The sequence below is a fragment of the Protopterus annectens genome, chromosome 17.part0 (genome assembly GCF_019279795.1).
Source record: "Protopterus annectens isolate FY-2018-M chromosome 17.part0, PAN1.0, whole genome shotgun sequence".
In the NCBI taxonomy this organism is placed as follows: Eukaryota; Metazoa; Chordata; order Ceratodontiformes; family Protopteridae; genus Protopterus; species Protopterus annectens.
Genome location: NC_056751.1, coordinates 640048893 through 640070495, shown reverse-complemented (window position 1 = coordinate 640070495; position 21603 = coordinate 640048893). Strand labels below are relative to the sequence as shown.

The 21603-nt window shown below is 37.8% G+C and overlaps 1 protein-coding gene across 1 annotated transcript in view; it reads right to left on the bottom strand.

Annotated features, from left to right (window-relative positions):
- Window positions 1-21154, bottom strand: part of IGSF9 (immunoglobulin superfamily member 9) — a 1174198-nt gene extending 1153044 nt beyond the window's left edge. Inside the window, exon 1 of the mRNA XM_044059432.1 lies at window positions 20824-21154. The gene's annotated coding sequence lies outside the window, so the exon portion shown is untranslated. The remainder of the gene's footprint in view (window positions 1-20823) is intronic.
- Window positions 21155-21603: the final 449 nt, after the last annotated feature.

Below are 21603 nucleotides of genomic sequence, written 5' to 3'. Positions count from 1 at the left end.
GGCAATATTTACAATTTGTCCTTATTTTTGGAACTTTTTCCCCACATTACTTTGGCTTTGCCCAGATTTCTTGTACTAAGAAGCTGAGAGCTATGTCTTTATTATTGTAAGTTTCTTACTACTGCCCCAGTCTGTTACATTGCTTTTGTGGAATATGTAGTCCAGTGTCAGTATTAAAGATGATTACCTGGCACAATTGGCACTACACCTCCCAGTGTGCATTGTGAATTAGTCAGACTATGTTGCATTAGAGATAGAATGGAGGATGTTAGTGAGGCTTTCATCTAGTATACAGTTTTGACTAAAGTAATGAGCCAGTTTAGCCCAGTGGCAAATGCTGAACCAAATGATGGCACCATACTTGAGACGTCTCATGTATTTTAAATAGACTGGCATTTGAAAATTAGTTTCTTAATAGTTGACTGAGTGACCATCAAACCCTCAGAATTTGTATGTGCAGCTCTGTGTGTGTAAAGGGAGGGGGTTAGACTGGAAAAAGAATATGGCAGTTCATCCTGAAATCAGTCTAACATTATGACTGCTAAGCAAAGCTCATTGTTTTATTATACTTCACATTACTTAGTCTACCTTTTTTCAGGTAGTAACACCCAGAGTATGGCATGAATTATTAAGTTAATTATTGCTCCATTACAGTGACACTCTTGGTATACCGTCTAGCCAAGCTTTATTCCAGAGAGTAAAACAGTGTCCTAGAATCATTAGGTGATTAATTTGAATTGTAACGTTAGGTTTTGTCGTGTGTACAAGAATATCTTCAGCCTTAAAATTTTACTGTGTTTAATGTTTTGTCCTGTCAAAACAGGTACTGATGATGTTAAAAAATGCTGTGTCAGCCAAAGTCCTGCATTATACTGTATCTTTGGCCTTTGTTATCTGTTACAAGTATGATTTCATTAGTAGCTACATATTTCTGTTAACTGTTAAATGGTCTCCTATGAAGTAAAAATAAAACCTGGACCCCTAGCTAAACCTGGAATATTCAGGAACTATTCTAAGGCTAACCTCCTGCTATTAAGTGAGAACCAGGCAACATTTCAAGCCCCCAGAAACCCCGAGAACACTGCTGTCTATGCAGAACTGTTCACAGAAACCCTGTAACAAGCATGTTAATAGCTGCACAGCGGCAGTTGTACCCACCAGGAAGTACAGAAATAACTCAAAAAACAAGCCAGCCTGGTGGAATCACAAAATCAATAAGCTGTATAACAGAAGGAAGAAAATCATGGCAAAAATTAGGAGGTGCAGCACCCAGCAGGATAAAAGCACTCTCAAACTAAACAAGCAACTCAGAGGACAAATAAAGTCTACCAAAGCCAAATTTTAGGTAAGTTTGGCCTCCCAGGCCAAGAACAACCACAAAGCATTCTTTACTTATGCCCGCAACCTGAAAGGCAATACATAATTGTATGCAGAGCTCATTGTAAATGGAGCCACCTATAATGAGCCAGAAGATATAACAAACCACCTGGCTGATAAATTCAGCTCCAACTTCACCTCTCTCTTCCCCATTCAACCTTCCCTCAGGAAATATCATCAAATATAACTCCCTCTACTATCACTAGGGAACAGGTCCTTAATGCTCTCTCTAAGAACAACAACACTGCATCAATGGGCCCAGAGAATATCCCAGGATGCCTTCTAAATAGCATGAAACATGACCTGTCATGGTCTCTGGAAGTACTATTTAACAGTAGCCTCCAAATAGGCTTTATGCCTCATGAATGGAGAAAGACAACAGTCATTCCTCTGTACAAAGGTGGGCCATCTACAGACCCTGGAAACTACAGACCCATAAGTCTCACAAGTCTTATACGTAAAGCCATGGAAAGAATTATCATTGAGATGATCAATAGAGATATAATAAACCTCCGGACATTGGACCCAACCCAGTTTGGTTTAGTCAAGGGCAGATCATGCCTACTCAACCTGGTGGTCTTCTGTGAGACGGTCTCCAAAGCAATGGATGAGGGCGAAATCATTCACACTACCTACTTTGACTTGGCCAAGGCATTTGACACAATACCCACTTAGGCATTGTTGACAAACTCAAGAGGTTAAGTACAAAGCCGTATGTCACCCAGTGGATAGCAAACTGGCTCACAGACAGAACCCAGGAAGTTAGAATTGGGGAGTACAGCTCTACAAAGAAGCCAGTCACAAATGGAGTCCTGCAGGGATCAGTCCTTGGACCACTCCTTTTTTGGCATTTACTTCTCAGAAGTCAAGGCCAATGTCAGTAGTCTCTGGCTGACTAAATTTGCCGATGACTGCAAATTAGGAGCTGTCACTGAATCTCACACGGATACAAATATTCTCCAGGAGGGGCTGACACAGGCAAACAACTGGTGTCAGAGCCATGGACTAAAACAGAATGTCAAGAAATGCATAATAGCATCCTTTGGGAAGTCATCCATCCCTGGTAACTAGCATATTGACAACACACCACTTTAGAGCTGACCCAGTTGCCTTTGACCATCATGTGTCTACAGTGGTGAGGAAATCATTCTAAGTTGTACAACTTTTTATAAACAAAGGCATGGCATATAAGTCCAAGGAAGTCATTCTATTTGGCACTAATCACACCTATCACTGAGTACAATGCCCCTTTGGTATGCACCTAACCAGGCATATCCAACAACTGGAATGTCCACAGAGATTATTCACTAAAAGAATACAGGGCTTAAGTAAAATGCCCTATACAGACTGCCTCAAGGCTCTATTCCTGTATTCTGTCAGCTACACAGACTTTTGAGAGGGGATCTTTGCCTGGCATACAGGGCGTTATCAGACCCCACTCTAATAGACCTCCTGCATATCCACAAAACAAACAGCACCAGCATTACCTGTTCTAATGACTTAAACCTTGCCTGTGATATACATATGACCTGCTTGACCGATAAGTATGTATCCTAGATACTACCCCGTCTATGGAACAGGCTCCTCATCCATGTGAAGCAGAGTTCCTCCCTAACCCTATTCAAGTGCAACTTGGACAATTGGATGGGAAATCAGAAATTCATCCCTGGTTTGGCACCTATGTGTCTAATGGACACAGGTAATCTGTAAATGGTTCATCTCCCAGGCCCATGCTTACACTTTTCAAGGGTATCAGAACTTGTCAGAGATTTGGGATGCATAGCTAGGCTTAAAAAGGCCCTTGTGGTCATTAGCCTTTTAAACACCTATGAACATACATGGATCAAAAGATTGTAAGAATGCTATGAAATATAACGGGTCTATATTAGATCACCAAATGCTTAAAAAAGCGAACTGTGATTAATCAGCCCTATGTAACCAAAAGCTTACAGTTTGGAACTGTCTGAACAGCAATTTCTTTTCCTAGAGAAAAAATCACTGTTCCAAAAAAAATAAAATAAAACACTATAAATATTACGCCCCCCACACACCTCCTACTTAAATATACCAACTCCGAGACTGCACTACAGTGCAGAAAATGGCAAAGTATGAAGCGGCCAAGCAAATTCTTTCCCAGGGAAAGAATTTGCTTAAAGGCCGCTTCAATATTTTGCTGTGGTAGGCTTTTGAGTTCGACACGCATTTGCAAGAATGCGTCTTCGGTCTTCTAATAGGGAACCAAATATAACATCTAAAAACTAAATGGCTTCTATGACAAAGGGAGATACTGCCAGCACAGCTATCTGGAATTTTGTAAATAATTATGTTATTTGTGAATGTCAACATGATTTTGATAAGATGCTTGTGTTACAGCTGTATTAGAACTGTATGCTATGTGTATATCAAACTTGTTTCTACAGACATTTGTGTTGAAAAAGGTTTTTGCAAAGTGCTTGAAATGTATCCACAGTGTGCCGTACCAAAGTAGAACAGAAATGTGCATGCACTACTGTAATGGTTTAAATGTATGTATTTTAACAGTGGAAACTGGACACAGGAGACTAACTTCAGTTCAGCAAAATTTTAGAAAAATAGCTGAAATTAAATTACTTTATGGCAACAAGAGACAGGATGTCTGTATTAGGGGGATCTGTGTTTTCTTTAAGGAGAAATAATTACTAGGCTTGGGATGTGAAGGGAAGTAATTGTTTTATGACTTCCAGCATCTGCCAAAGATTTGAGGCCAAAGATTTGAGGTCTATGTATTTTCACAGGTAGATGCAAAATACTGCTAGCTTCCAGCAGTGAGAATTTCACCTGGGATAGAGTCAGGTGACAAGAACTGATGTCATTCTGCAAGCTATCCCAGCAGTAATACTTGAGATATTAATCTGAAAGGTCTCAGAGACACTGTATTCTGTCTTTGACCTGACAGAAGATCTATTCACCACATCTGCCTTGCTTTTAAGTAAGTTAACTAGAATATAGTAATTCTCTTAGAGTCAGTCAGGTATATAGTGAAGCATCATTTAGATGTTTTTTTTTTTATTTATTTGTGACTGTTCTGCAATGTTGTTTCAAATATTTCCTGTGGTTTTGAACTCCAATGTCACCGTGAATATATATTGTCTTGTTCTTTTATTACTTATTAATAAATATATTTAAACTTTTCATTGTGGCTGATCTGTCTGGAAATATGTAAGTTCTGAGAGTACTTGCATATTTATTTGGTGACACTGAGTAGGTCACTAATAGCCTTGCTCTTGGTCAAACTACAATTTGTATTAATAGTAACATTACACAGTAGGATTGGGCACTCTTTCTTAAGAACCTTAAAGTAGCTAATAAGAGTTGGCTGGTAACAGTGATAACTACCTTATAGTCTGGGCAAAAGGGGGGCATAGATAGTAAACCTGTTCCAGCCTTTCCCAGGTATGTGTGTGTCAGCTACTTGGACAGGAACATGAAGCACTGGCTGGACAGAGAGGGTGCTGGAAGTCTTGGCCACTCATCTGCGATCTCAACTCTATAGCTGTGCCAATAGGAAGTTTTATTGGGGATCTGGAGAAAGAGGGAGAAACCAGCCCTGGACTGACTGTGGCCTCTGTGTGCTCTTAAGGGAAACTGCACTTGATGCAGAGAGCTGCATCTGGAAATAGTGTGTGTGTACCTTGTCATCCTCTCAGTATACGTCCCCCACTGTTGCCAGTCATGAGGACTGAGCTCCTTGATTATTGATCCAGTGGTGGTTTATCACAGCTTCCAGCAGGATTTAACCATTTTCTTCAGATCACAGAAAATATCCATTGGCGATGTCAGAAAAAAAGCTGCTTAGGTGAGCAATAAACACGTTTGATATTGTAAGTGTTTATTGCTCACCTGAGCAGCTTTTATTTTCCCTGAATTTTGTAGTTTGTCGAAAATTCTGCCACTCTGTCCCCTACAAACTTTTCTCTGGGCACCCAGGCTTCTTTGAATTGACATTCCTCAACATGACAAAGCTATTCAACATAGATTAATAACAGATACTGAATTTTCCAGATCCAGGGAGAAAGCAGTGGTAAGTTACTTCTAAACAGAGATCCTCGTTATGAAGACAGACTAAAGAAACTACACGTGTACACATACAATTTATTTACTTATATGTGTGTGTGTGTGTGTGTGTGTGTATTTCCCAATTATTGTCTATTTGTTGTCTTACATTACTACTACTTATTAATTGCCGTTGTTTTTATATGTTGCTGGAGGTTTTGCAGAAGAATTTCATTGCACTTTGTGACGTTGTCTCTGGTACATATGACAATAAAGTTGAACTGAAATGAATATAAGCATCTTAGTAATACTGGTAAAAGATCTTATATATTGAATACATAATAAGAGTGTTAGATTTTAAACTTTCTCAGGCATTTCTAACTTTAATATCAAGAATATGGTATAAATGAATGCTTCTACAAACAGGCATATAACTGGAACATGCTAATGGTCTAAGCTTATCTTTGCTTCTTTTTGCCTTTATATGGAATACAGAGTAATTAACTTCCACAGGGATTTTTATGTGACTGTTTTAGGAAGATGTGCTTTAATAATGATGAGTACCTCTTTTCACCCCTCTGTCTCCCACCCCAACTGTTCCCTTAGGCTGATAGTCTTTTACTCGAACTTATTAGCAATGTTACTTTTATACAATGAAATACATGAAAGGAAAAATAAATCTTGAATGTTATAAAGTCTCAAGTTTCATACTTTTTTTGTCAAGTAGTTGAGTGTAGGTTATTTCTACTTGCAGCCAGAGCCCAAGCTATGAAGTACATAGATTACTAGACATAGTACAAGGTAACAATTTTAAAATGAGCAAGGACTTACACACAGTACTAAGAAGATCTAAACACACACAGTGACTGCTTCAGCTTTTCCTGCTGTATATTAAAAGTCTTTTTTTGGCCTTCTGTTTTATGTTAATTACTCTATTTATGGCCTTATCTCATGGTTTTGAACAGTTCTAAGGTCACTTCCTACAATCATTAACTATAGAATAAAACTGTGATGTGTTCTTTCCTTTGTGACACGTCAGCTTTTGTAGCCATTCTTGTTACAACTGTTACACTGGTACTCTGGACTGAAAGAGGACAGAGATGCGCCAGAACAAATGGATAGACAAATCGTTTTTATTTTAGTACCCAACATTGTCTGCTGTCTGGAACATAATTGCAATTACTGCTATAATATGCAACCCTTCTAAAACACTGCTTCTGTTTTTTTTTTTTTTTTAATTAATATCGAAGACTGCTGAATTAGGGAGCAGATGAGAATGACCCGATACATCTAGCTTGTTCATTTCACTATGTGAGGAAGTTGCATATCATAACAAAAACAACTAGTCGTAGCCTTCCTAACACAAATTAGAATTGTCTTATATCTGCCCATTGCATTCCAAAATGTTTTTACAGTTTTAAACTATTTTAAACAAGATGACTAAACTACCTAGATTTCTGTAAAATAGCACTTCCACATGTATCCCATGAGCCACACATCCTGTAATTTTCAAATCATGGTCCTCAGTTCACCTCAGTGTCCCTTTACTCTAAGGGTGCTTTCTGCTGTGTGTAACTCTTGTCCTCTTATAAGTTCAAAGGCAAGTACTAAGCTAGCTGCCCTGTTGGCTATTTTAAGCCTAGCTAACTTCCTTTTTGTGCTCCAAATAACACATCCTATTTATCTATTCAGTGGCTTTACCAATCCCATGGTCGATAGTATATAACTGAGTCATACCGTAGGTAATTTGAGGGGAACCCATGCATGGGATAAAGGATTTAGGAGCTGCCTCTGTCCAACAGTAGTACAGGGGACAGCCCTGGGATAAATTTTCTATTTCCCATCCATAAATCTAAGCTGGTCTTGATTATTGACAGGGATGAACTTTGTTTTATGTTGATGGGGAGTCTATTTCAGAGCAGCGGCATCCTCAGCAAGTTATACCTGTCCCTCCAAACCATTCTGCTGATGTTGAAAAAGAGGTTTGGATTCCCAGACCAAGTACTTCTGATGCCATTTGACTTGCTGATGTGCAGTAAATCCATCAGTATTAGGTCAGAGGTTGCCTTGTATGCCAGACACAAGTCACCATTTAGCAGGATTTAGTTTACAGAGGATAGTGACAGAGCTTTTAGTCTGTCGATGCAGGACATGTTGTTTAGGCTTTGTATCCTTTTAGTAAGGTATCTCTGTAGGTGGTCCAGCTGATGCATGTGTCTGGACAGATACATGCCTAAGAGGGCATTATATTCAATGACTGGCCTAATGAGGCCTGAGTAAAGAGGGACAGTGACATCCCTAGCTCTAGACACAATCATTTTGTTTATAAGCTGTACAATATAGAAGGACTTTCTTACAACAATGGACAAATGTTGGTCAAATTTAGGTCACTATCCACATAAGTTCCTACATCCCAAACAACTGGGTCAGGTATTAGGGGTATATTGTCAATGTGGCAATCACTTCTCAGGATCGTTCCTTGGTACAACTTTTATGTGTTCTGTACCTGTTTTGTTTATCATGCACAAACTTCAAGATGAAGTTATCTTGTGGTGTCATCTGCTCAATGAAACTACAAAGTCACACCTAGTCCAACAATCACTCTTCTTGCCTGCACAGATAGTTTGATATTAAGTTCTGAGAGTACTTACATATTTATTTGGTGACACTGTAGGCCACTCCTAATAGCCTTGAGCTTGGTCAAACTACCATATGTATTGATAGTAACATTATACAGTAAGACTGGACACCCTTTCTTAAGGGCCTTAAAGTAGCTGATAAGGAGTGACTAGTGGCAGTGATAACTACCTTATAGTCTGGGCAGAAGAGGGCATACTTAGTAAACCAGTGGTGTGGCGTCACATCATCCAATAAAAATATCCTAATCACTACCTACCAGTTACCTACACATTTATATGGAGATCATTATTCTTACAAATCTCAATGTCTCACTTAAATCAAAACCTTAAAAATTTTATAATTGCATTTTTAAGTTTACAAACAATGCAATCTATAAATTCCATCACTGCATTGTTCTTAAGTCACTCAACTGGCTTGAACTTCAATACCATCTCAGTTATTTATAACTCATAACAGCACACAAAATTATGCATACATATAACTGCTTGCCCAGCTGTCAGTTCTGTTCCCAAAAGCTATACACCTACAGGGTCAGAAGACAAATCCAAATATGATCTCATGGGAAAATTTCAAAATCATGGCAATAAAATATATTTCCTCACATAAACTCTGTACAAATAACAAAACAGAAAAGACTACTTCCAGTCCTGCTGGAATATTTTGTTTGATACCATAACACAATAAACGCCCCCCTCCCATGACCCTCAAACCTTAATCTAATTCCATGAAGATATCTCTAAGTACTTCCATTAATTCATAATTGCTAAACACCCTCCATAGTCTAGCACTCAATTATATTCACTAAGTCATCCCATTATTCTACATTTCCAATGGCCTCCATGCTGTAAAGATTGTAAATAGTGTACATAATTTCCCTATCTCCCCCCTACTATGCCTATACTATATATACTGAATTTACAATTTCTTCTCTTAATAAATGGCTGCACTTCATTCCCTTTACTGAATGAGCTCCATTGTAGTTATTGTTTATTATACCATGACCCCCCCATTAATATTCCAAAACGTGCATGCTGATTGGCCAGCGTGCACGTTGTGAATCGACTTATACTAATGGAAAAAGGTCCAGTCGCCCGGACTTTTTCCATTAGTATAAGTCTCTTTTAAAACACTGTCTCTCTATGTTAAAAGAGTTTAACATAGCGACACAGGTTTAAAGAGAGCAACGGAGATCTCTGTTGCTTTTTTTAAAGCTGTCTCGCTATGTTAAACTCTTTAACATAGCGACACAGTGCGTAAAAAAGCAATGGAGATCTTGCTTTCTCCGTTGCTTTTTTTTTTAAACCTGTCTCGCTATGTTAAATGGGTTTAACATAGCGAGACAGCTTTAAAATAAGCAACGGACATCTCCGTTGCTTATTTTAAAGCTGTCTCGCTATGTTAAACCCATTTAACATAGCAAAACAGTAAAAAGCAATGGAGGTCTTGCTTTCTCTGTTGCTTTTGGCCACAGCTCTGATGTACTGCATAGGCATGCACAGTACATCAGAACTGCCGCAAATACCAGCCAGCTGCGGAAGGGCAGCAAAGAGGCATTATACAAAGCCATTATTTAAGAAAAGTAATTATTTCTTTTCTTAAATAATGTCATAGTATAATAGCAATAACCCACTTCTGGGTGTGGGTAAATCCCGCATTACCCACACCCAGGCGTGGGTTATTGCTATATTATCACATCGCTGTATTTGAAGTTGTACTACCATTTTCATTGTTATTGTTGCAATGTTCTATGTTACAAATTTTTGCAACGCATTCTGTTTTTTTATCTATATCAAAATTTATAAAAATTAAATTAAAAAAAAAAATGGTCAGAAGACAAAGAATTACTTGCAGTCCATAAACCTAACAAGACATCTGAACAAATCCTCTACTACCACTCAGTGACCAAACTATGGAACATGTAATCAAATAATACCAGAGCCAACTCCAATATTTTGGCTTTCAAACAGGCAATAAAAGAATACTTCACCAAAATATTGCTATGCCCATGCTCAAAACCTGACTAATAGATTAGCAACTACACCCTACTCCCCTTTCCGTAACCCATAAATTCCTATTACACACTTACAAACTCACTAATACTAATTGCCATGTCCTATATTTTTTTAGTTTGTCTGTTCTCCCCTCATTTAAATTCTAAAATGTTTTTCTTTCCACTCCAATTTTCTCTAAATCTCTCTTTCCTTATGCTATACTATTGTTTTAGCTCATACCTTTACTATTCATTTTATATGTCTACAAAAGGTTTACTTTCTTTAGACTTTTCATTAAAACATGATCTCTCTTAATTTTCCATATAGTATAAAGTGAAATAGCAATGTAATAAATCCACTTGTCTTATGGAAATGGTAATATAGTATAAATCCTGTCTCATATAAAATGTTGCTGTTATTGAACGTATTCTGTTATGCACAAAGGTATTGGAGCTTCTGTTATTGAATATATTGTCTCATGTACAATGTTACAACTTTTCTCCCCATGTCCTCTGCTGAAAATGGATACATTTGACCCAGTCAGACTTTCCTGGTAAACAAATATCAGATATGTCAAATAAATAAATAAGGGCACATGTATAAAAGTGCAACTGTCAAGTGGTTTAATTCCTTATGTCTCTTTGTTAGCCTTTAAAGGGAAAATAATATAAAAAGTATATAAAAAAGTAACTGTCTCATATCATACACACACACATTACACTCAAGTATATATATCATATTATATCATATCTCTCGACTTTCAAGATTTTTGCCTCACATTTTCGGTCTTTTCTTTATAAACGTAGTGGTTTTCTGGCATGACATTGAGGACTGAAGTGCATACTGCATAATACACCTCAACAAAAATAAACAAATCACACAATAAAAGGATTCTATCATTTTATCTAGAGTTTGTCAAAATTAAAAATTCACAGCAAACCTCTTAACTATCCCTGATTTTAAAGAAAATCCCTAATTTTGCGTCACAGATTTCCTTGTTCTTTATAATATTTTTGATTTTCTAGTAAATCACCAAGGATTAGTCAGTCATTAATGCCAGACACAGTTTTGTACATCGTAATACTCTGAAAATGCATGTTTATGTAAAACCTGTTCTATTATCCTTTTAAGTTACAGTGATATTACACCCCCAACTCTAGGTCTTCTTAACAATTCTTGGGTAGTGAAGTTTACAGTATTTTCATCTGAAAATTTAACTGAACAGGTTTTGCATCAACATTAATTTTCTGAACAATATGATGTATGAAACTCTTAATTTCTGCCATAATTGACCAACTGTAATCTTCAGTGAGTTACCAGAAAAATTAAGCATTTTATGAGGACAGGGAAAAATATGAATCAAAATCAGGGACATTTGAGAGGTATGCTCTGACGTGCAATGGACTTACAAATCTCAGACCTTAGCGCCCTACCTTTTTTGAAGATGCTGGTTCCAGTATTCCTCGTTTTGTGAAAAGGCTCTTGTACAAGCTATTTGGTACCTGTTCCATTTAAGGCATCAGGAAAGATTTTGATCTCTGGAATGAGTGAAGCCAAGGAATTCTAATTAGTATCTGGCTTACTGAAATCCCATATCAACAATACAACATCCATGAGCTGGCTAGATGGCACAAACTGCTAATGATTTGGCTGCACAACAGCAAACCTGGGTCCAGGCAGTGAACCTGGGCACTGGAGGAGTCAGAGAAAGATGAAAAAGAAGTTCATTCAGGTTCACTAATTCTAGGATGTGAAAACAATTTTGATTACATGACTTCCATACCACCTTGGAGATGGACAGCTGGTCAGACTCAAGCTAAAGGGACAAGAAAGGAGTAGCTTCCTAACAAGTGCATAAACTTAAGTTGGGGGCAAAGATAAGTGGAAATGCCTATCCTTGCTTCTGTGGTCAATAAGGTAGGCAAGAAAAAGACTAATCAACTGCCAGAGTGAGGTAATTATTACAGAAAATTAAAACTGATCCAGTCATGGACAGAAGCCCCACAAGCCACAAAATCTTACCTTGTATGCATGGTCCTACAAGACATAAGATCTAATAATGTAAATTAAACTACGAAAGGAAGGACCCTCCCCACGGGGTATATGGGGTGACATGTGGCTAAGCAGCACATGAGGAGTGAAAGGGTCAGTGGGAGAACAAGAATGATTGGCTGGACAATTCTTGGAAGACCCAGAAATTATACAAAACAAACAAACCATAAATCTCTTCCCCGCCAACCAAAGAATGTTACCTAACATTTCCCTCCTCCTAAGGAATACAGTTCCTGTGTGACTTTTGCTGCCATTTCATATCTTAGTTGTGGATCACTGTCCTTCTTTCATCCTTCTTTCCATATATGATTAGCTGCTTTAATATTTTTTTTTCTACAAAGAACCAACTTTTCTCCTATTTTATCTTATTTTCCTGACTATGAACTATATATATATATCTTGGTATATTTTCTTTCCGGTTATGGTTCTCTGTGTAAAAAGCTGTCATTGCCATATTAGCAAGGAATTAAATTGTCTTCCATCCCAAAAATTATGGTAACTGAAAGCTTATGGAGGTGTTAGTGATGCAACACTGCTATATAGCTAATTGGGTTGTACTGATAAAATGAAAAGTGATGGACCATCAGAGTACAGGATTGTCAGAAGTACATAAGAAAATGTCCAAAAGGCTGATTTTATCCACAGTGGATATGAAACCTGACCTGGACTCAAGCCATAACTACTTCACTTCTATAACAACCTGGCATTAAATATGCATGTGCCAAAATGCTGGTAAATAATGAACTTTAGAAGGACACACAGACTGTAAATATTTATTTAGTTATTCCTGTACCTTTTTTCTGTGAGCATATTTCTTTGGACTATTGTTATTTCCATTTGAAAATTATATGTCTGAATGTCTTTTTATTTCTCATGACTTGAAACAAACTAATGAAAAAGGAATTCCAATAACTTTTGACCAGACTGTATAGATTCATTCTTAACAATATTGACTACTTTGCACATATTCTGATTCATCCATAAACAATATTATATTCGACAATTCATTATGGATTATCATATTTTTCCTGGTATCATATTAGACACCAGTAAATTCACTGATTTAAAGGAGATAGGAAGTATCCCCTTTGCCTTTCTTAGCTTTCCTCTTATCAAGCTTAAATTCTTGCTGGAGAAACCCTTGGCAGTATATAACATTACTACCCACCCATCTCCAATTTTTTGTCTCTGGTTCCCATCGTGTACCATTTCAATGTTGAAGGCTCATTTTGTGAAATGTTAATTGATATTCACTCCTGCGGCATCTTTATCCCCAAAAAGACAACCTGTAATTGTCTGTTTCTACAATGAACAGATTTCTATTTCTAGTGTGTAATCACTTATATTTGAACTTAATGTGTTTTGCACAGGAAAAATTATGTATCATCCACAGACTTGTATATAAATGATGTCTTACACTAACTCTGGGTTCTTACCCTCCCCAATTAATATGCTTAAGGTGCCAAAAGATATCTGGAGTGCATGAAGTTTGGCGATTACACTCCGATATCCAGGGAAAAAAATGAGTAAGAGTTTCTTTTGCATGAGACCTTACCTGAACAAATGTTACGGACTCCTTGCTTCACTTGTTAAGATCAGGTATCATGCTATGAATTAAATCTGCCTGTAATGACCATAGATGCTGGAAGCTGTTAAAGACTGGTGGGGCGGAGGCTGACAGGGGCACTTAGTGAACTAAAAAGGGTAATTTTTTTATAACTATTTGCTACCACAACATAGGTTCACTTGGAGGACTTTTAAGCTTAGCCAATTCCCTTTTGGTGCTTGAATTAACATTTTCTGATTGTTCTTAGCTATCCCCATGGCTGATAATTGTATATTAGCCCTAGTGAGAACAACTGTGATCATACCATAGATAATTTGAGGGGGCAATGTAAGGGATGCAGCATTTAGAAACTGCCTCTATCCATTAGTGGCATGAGGGGAAATCCTGGAGTACATTTTCTATTATCCATCCTTAGATCCAAGTTGCATTTGAATATGGATGGATGAACTTTGCTTTATTTTTATGGATAGCCTGTTCTGGAACAGTGGTAGTCTCTGTGATATATATCCATCTCTCCACAACATTCAGTTTAGATACCTGGACTGAATATTTCTGATGCCATTTGACTTGATGATGTTCAGTAGGTCCATCTGTATTATGTCAGAGGATGCTCTGTATGCCAGACATGTCACCTCTAAGTACTCTGTAGGATACTGAGTATAGTAATAAATCTTTGAGGTGGTCCATGCAAGACCTATTGTTTAGGACTTGTATCCTTTTAGTAAGGTATCTCTGAAGGTATTCCATTTGCTGCATGGGGCTGGACAGATACATGCCAAAGTGGGCATTATATAAAATGACTGACATAATGAGAGATCTGTAAAGGGGGACAACAACATCTCTAGATCTAGTCACAATCAATTTGTTTATAAGCTGTGCAATATAGAAAGGCTTTCTTATGATTCTGGGCACATGTTGGTCAAAAGTTAGGTCACTGTACACACACGTTCCTATATGCCAGACAATTAGATCAGTTCTCAGAGGGCATTGTTATGATTTTGACACCAGTTATTATTTGGGACACACCTTCCTGCATGATGGTTAAGTCATTTGGGGATTCAATAACTTCTCCTAGCTTGCAGTCATCTCAAACTTAGCTGGCCAAAGCTCTTTGGTATTTCCTTTTACTTTTGAGATGTATATGCCAAACAGAAAAAGTCTCAGCACCTAACCCTGGGGGACTCCATTGGTGACTGGTCTCTTCCCCTGTTTTGATCTCCTGCATCCTGTGAGCCAAGTTGGCAATGCAGCTGGTGATGTAAGTGTTTGCTCCTACATTATTCATCTTTTGTACTATACCTGAGTAGGGGATTGTGTCAAAAGCCTTGGCCAAGTCAAGGTAATGTGGTGTGAACTCTTTTACCTTCATTCATTGCTTTGGTAACAAGAGTAAAGCTTAAAATTTGCCCATGATTTTGAGCCTTTCACACTTTCCTCTGGGCTGTCTTCAAACACATTTTTAGGGCCATGCATACATGTATGCATTCCTTGATTCACCTTCCTGATTGTATTAAATTATATTCCTTATATAATACAACACACTTGTTAGACTTAAAGCATTTTAAATTTATCGCTTAAACATTTTTCCAGTAGGCAATGAAATAAAAATGCATTAACCAGTAATGACAAAACTACCTTATTCAGAACATTTCCATCATAAAGATCTGCTTCCATACACAACTGCATTTTAAATTTATTGTTTGAACATTTTTCCAGTAGACAATGAAGCAAAACGCATGCACCAATAATGAAAAACTGTTCTATTCAGAACATTTCCATGATAACAGTCTACTTCTACACACAATATATAAATACAGAATCACAGTAGTGTAAGCCACAAGCATGTTGCACAGCTTCTTTAACTTATTTTCAGTTGGGGGCAGGGGAAAAAGGCCAAAAACCAGGGACACATTTTAAACATTGCTTGTATAATTATGGAAAGTTGCTTGCATAAAATGTTATGTTACCACCATGCATTTCACAGCCAAGTCTTGAACCCAGTGTACTACAGTCAAAGCAACATACCACTAAGCTAAACCAGCAGTTTCTTGAAAGACAGGAAGACAAACTTAAATGGCCATCATATAATTTAGTGAATTCAGTTCTCACTTCTCACCATAGCTCTCAACCTCTTAGCACAAAAATACAGAACAAAGCCAATAATGGGGAAACACAGGCCCATGCCTCAGTTGTACGGCGGTAGCACTGTTACCTCACAGCAAGAGATTCTCCCGTTTGAGTCTCAGCTGGGCTTGGGAGTGCCTTCTTGTGGAGTCTGCATGTCCTCCCCGCGGTTGGGTAGCATTCGAAAGACATGCGTGCGTAAATGGGCGTGCCTTCATTAAAGTTTGGGCGTTGAGCTGGCACCTTGGTGTTTCATAAAAATCTACTGCCAATCATTAGCAGACCGGAGTTCCACTGTGGTGACCCCTTACCGGGAAAAGCCGAAAGACAAACAACAACAATAGCCCCATAATAGGGTCACATTTCAAATGCTGATTTTATAACCTTAGAAAATTGCTAGAATAAAAGGTTTTGTTTTACCACTCCTGAAAACCAGAGGAACAGAACAAAAATGTGAGGCATAAATTCACAAGTGATGGTGGCTAGGGACTTTAGGCTCTTTTTACCTGTACCCAAGGTACAGTGTATGAGCCTGAGTACCTCTAGCCACCAGATGTATTCCGTTGGGGGCATTTACACACACACACACACACACACACACACACACACACACACACACACACACACACCTGTGTTCACCCAACAGCTTACTCACTCTGAAAGTGTTCATCTCTGTGGTACGTGTTCACCCAGCAGTTTCTCTGTGGTACGGCTCCCAGGACATCCCCACAACCAGTCCAGACTCCATCCTCAGTCCAACAAGAAGCAGCCGCTTCTGAAAATAAATCCTTCTCTGATTCCGAGCAGCTAAATAAAACTGTCTGTTCCCAAAGTATTTAAGAAAACAGCCAGATTCCGAGCAGCAGCAGCTAAATAAAACCATCCGCCCGTTCCTGCTCGCAAAAAAGTTCAACTCCAACAGGCTGGTAGCCCTGATGAGCTGACATCATCACAATAATTCAAAAATAAAGAAGTAACTTTGGGACAGTTGGGAGGTATGGATGCTCTGCAAAAGTGGGGGGGATCCCTTCCCCCCTTGCTCTATGGTTCTGGCGCCCATGGTAATGACCAGCAAATGACAGTATAAGAATAAAAAACAAATTTGTTTCTGCCTTACTGTGCCAGTAATGTGTCACTTACTTTGTGTAACATAACAAAGTATGTTCCTGCCTTTACGATAGCACTCACCAAGTGCTTTACAGCTATGAAAGCTGTAAACACTTAGCATTTTTCCTATAACTAGTAATGTATAAAAGGATTATGATCAGGTTTCCTATCATTACCTGATTATTATGTGTTCTCAACATGGAGACCAAGATTTACCTCTTGAGCTTCAGTCTCAAGGAGAACTTCCAGACATCCATGACTGAAACATATAATAAGCAGGTAATGGTAGGAGACCCCCATAATCCCCCATGTTTTTCATCTTGTTATACTCTAGACTGTGTCATTTCTGTGAAGCTTCTCAAGAGGTACTACCAAAAATGTAAAAGTACTTTCACAGTGGGTTATCCCTATTAACTGCTAAATGATTTAATGTGATTTATTTAACAGTAGATCATAAAATAACTCAGTAAGAGTTTAACAGTAAAAAGAAATGAAACAAATAAAAGTCTTTGGAATAAACATTTCTGAAGATAAAATTTTGGCTAGAACAAGAACATTTTTATAATACTCTGACGTGGATGGAAACATTAAGTATAGAAATTAGACTACAGGTATCAATCAGATTCAGTTACTGTTTACAGGTAGTATACAGTATGATCATTTTTGCTTCACATGTGCTGAATTGTTATCACACGATAACCAACACCAAGTCAGATAATCATCATCTCAGGTTTCAGAAATAAGAACGGATATGCAGTGAAACTTTAAGCTCTGTAAATCCCAGTCAAAGTTCATTTCAGCCACTTTTTTTCCATTGATGTCAAGCCAACATCAAACTCCTACAGGACAACCGTCGCTATACACAGAGATTACTAGGCAAGCAGAGAAGAGAAGTAGATTATTGGGCCATTCTTCTGTATCACACATACACTGCATGCACAACTATAAACAATTCTGAGTTTTCAAATGCTTGCTATACCTGATGGGAGGACATGCAGAATCCACACAGTAAACACTTTATCCAAGAACCAAACCTAAAAAAAGTCTTGTTCTAAGGCAGGAATGCCACTCACTGCTCATCTCTGCCCTGTGCTTAAATTCACGCACTATGTTCATGCTCAATTTATAAGCTGCTTCAACTGAAATAAAAGGTTGCAATACCTTTCTGTTTGTTTTTCTTGTAGATGTGTACAGCAATAATTAAGTTTATGTGGTTGAGTTCTACCTTCATGGCCCAGGAGCTTTTTTTAATGCTCCAAAGCACACTTGGAAAGAGTGGGCAATAAAGCTCCCCCAAATCACTTCCATCATTTTACTTTCACTGCTAGACAGATATATTTTTACTACTGTACTGCATGTATTGCCTTGTTGAACAAGAAACGAGATTTTGTATTTTTAATTGAGCCAATGTTCTCCCATAAGGTTAATGAACTTACAGTGATGTTTTTGATCACTTACACAGTTATAGTTAATTAATTATGTACCCATCCTGTATTGGACAGAAGATTAACTCAATTTAAGTGATGTCAAGTTGCAGTGCAGGTATATGGCTAGTTCCCTTACTTCTAAATCACGATCGTTCTGTCTTTAGTAATGAAAGCAATTATAGACACACACAGACACACTCCCTAGGGGACTGAAAAAACAAAACAAACGAAACAAAAAATACAGGACTGGATCCAGTACTCAGGCTGCTAGAAAACAAAATGCACCAGGAGGAATGCCAGTTGCTTAATGGAATAGTTTGGTTTCAACTGCTTGCAGTGTCGAAGCACCTAAGCAGGAAGCTATTGTGTACTACTGTCCTGTAAACTGAAAGAGCCCATGACAGTTAAAAGGAATTAAGGGACAGGTAGACATTTACTGCACATCACCTCAGCTTAAGAGTGAGTTAGAAACCCAACTAATGCAGTAAATACATGTGAGAGATAACATGCGCACGTGCGCGCGCGCGCACACACACACACACACACACACACACAAGAAAGATGAGGGGCAAGTGCCTCAAGGAGTATTTCTGGGTATTGTTCAGGTGGTTTGAAAACTGAAACATAGTTCTGTTGCAAGCCATACTTAAACTTGTCATTATAAGCTGAACAACATTTACTATTTCCTGCTCTTTGGAATCCTTAAGCAACAAATGTAAAAGTGATCAGAAAGAAATCAACACTTTATAGCTTGCGTTCTTAAAAAAGAATTATATGAGTTACGATATAGTTTAGAAATAAAAACAGAACAGCACAAAAAGGCAGAATCATGTACTTAGTTTTCAATAACCTTGGACCATATCTGAGTCTCAGTTCACAAACCAGATTATTTTTTCACTGAATCATAATATAGTTTTCAAAACTTCATGACATGCATAACATAGTGACCTTTATTTTAAATAATGAACTGAAAGCAAAGCTTTTATTCTAGCTTAGGCAGCCTTTGAATTAATTTTCTTAGAGTGGTTTCATGTTTTATTCTGTATTATTAGGTTTCAGAATGTTCTACACATGTTAAATAATATTACCTTATCAAACTTCCCAGCTGCAGTATGCATACAGCCTATACTATGCATTTAGCTGGTTACGAAATGAATAAATAAAACATGAATGTGTATATTACCCATTCTTTTCTCAAACAACATAGCTTGGTGTCTAGTACTAAAGAAACAAAGTATCTAAAAAAATATGCATTATCAGCCCTGCATTATACTTTGCCCAGTCAGACTATTAAAAAGGGCTACAGTCTTCAAAACTGTTAAGCCTCTGTTATTCACAGTACTAATCTTGCATTGTGGGAAATTATCATGGAGCCATGGACCCTCTCCACCCACCAGCATACCACACACACTGCAGATCCACCAAATTTCAGTTATATGCACTGTATGCATGTCATATTCCATAGACATAAAACATTTTACCAAACAGTTTTAGCATATTTTGAGATTAAAAACTTCACTAAATGATATCTTAGCTTAAGAGTTAACAGATATTTCAGGTTGTCTTCTACAATCATATATGTAGGAGTCAATCTTATTTTCTACAAATCAGTCAGCAGACTATACCAGGAGAGCTAAAGGAGATGAAAGCATCCCATTACTTTTCTAACGAAAGCTCTATTATTTATTTTTCACTAAGGTGTTGGTTTGGCGGCCTGTCTTTGTTGTCCGCTTCACTGTCACGTCTTTTCTACTCAAATTTATTTTGCTCAAAAGCATTAACTATCATGAAAGCAACAACAGACCTTTTCCTAAACACCATGCAGTGATAAGCACAATATTACAGAGTTTGTTTTGTGCTGAGTACATCCAGGACAGGAATGCAGGTGGGTACCACTTCACTCTACAGCAAGGTCAAAGCAGTAATTAAAAGAAATTACTTCCCTTGCAGCTTACTATAACTTCTTTCATCTACTCTAAAAAGGTAAAATAGCAATCCTTCTCAGGAACAGGAATATCACTGCAAAGACTTTGGTGTGAGGAAGAAAAATGATTACAATGCAGCTTCTGCAGAAAATGTTCTTTTTTATCTAAATCCTCATGAGGACTGATGGATTACTTTACTGTTATTTTCTAGGAACATGCAAAACAGGACTTGCCTAACACAAGAAAACATTGTTCATCTTATTTTCTTATATGGTCTGATTCTTGGTAGTGAGTACAAAGTCTGCTGAAAAATTATTTCATACAGTTGTGTGGTTGTACATTTTAAAAAAAGGATGCAGGAATTTACACAAATTAAAATGCTGGTAACAGAAGTGTATGCCTTAAAAATATTCCTTTTAAGTTTTTTATTAGTATGTAATCTGTTGTAAATCACAGGGTAAATAATTTATCTGCATGTTTCAAAAAAGCTGAACCCCAGCTAAGAGAGTAAAGATCTAAAACGATGCCCATCCAAGACATTTTTACACCTTATCCTAATAATCACAAACTTCTCTACATACCCTTTTTCTTTGCAGACTTAATCTTTTTCTGTAAACTGTAGAGCTGCAGGTGTTGCAAGTTTCCTAAAAAGAATCCCAGTAAAGGTTCCTAGTTCACAATAATCCAGGAACTTGCTTTACTTCTTGTTTCCAAAGTACAAAAATCCACCTAGTGAAGAAAAAAGTTTCTTTCATAATAAATCCTGTTGCAGAACAGTCTCTGCATGTGCTGAAAGGAAACTCAGGTGCTCAGTTTATTCCACACTGCTCCAGGAGATCATATAAGAATTACAGTCATACCAGATTCACTTGCTTACAACCACACAAAACCTGCATGCTCCTCTTGTTTAAAATCTTCTTACAGGAGCTCAGGACAATAGGAGTGGGGGTGGGGCTAATGACCCCCCACCCCCTTGCTTCCAATGTCTCCCAGAGCAACAGCCCAAAGCAACAGCGCGGGATACAATATCACCAATAGCAAAGAGCAGGTGTGCTCAGCTGCCAGTTTTAAACCTAAGGGATATTGGGAGTTGTAGTCTTTTTATGTACATCACTGGAAGATTTTATGGATTCTTCTGGCTCCCTCTGGTGGGACAAAAGTAGATTTTCTTGCACACTATAGTCAGTTGTCTACAGATTAAATAGTATGCAGTTAGCAGCATGAAAAAAAATGAAAGTAACCGCTGATATAGCCCTGCTTCTGTTCAGCTCTGTGACACTTTGAAGAATGTCATAAATTGTTCTTCTTTATCTTACTGCCAGAAAAATGTTTTCCTTTGGAAGAGCTTTTTCTCACAGCCA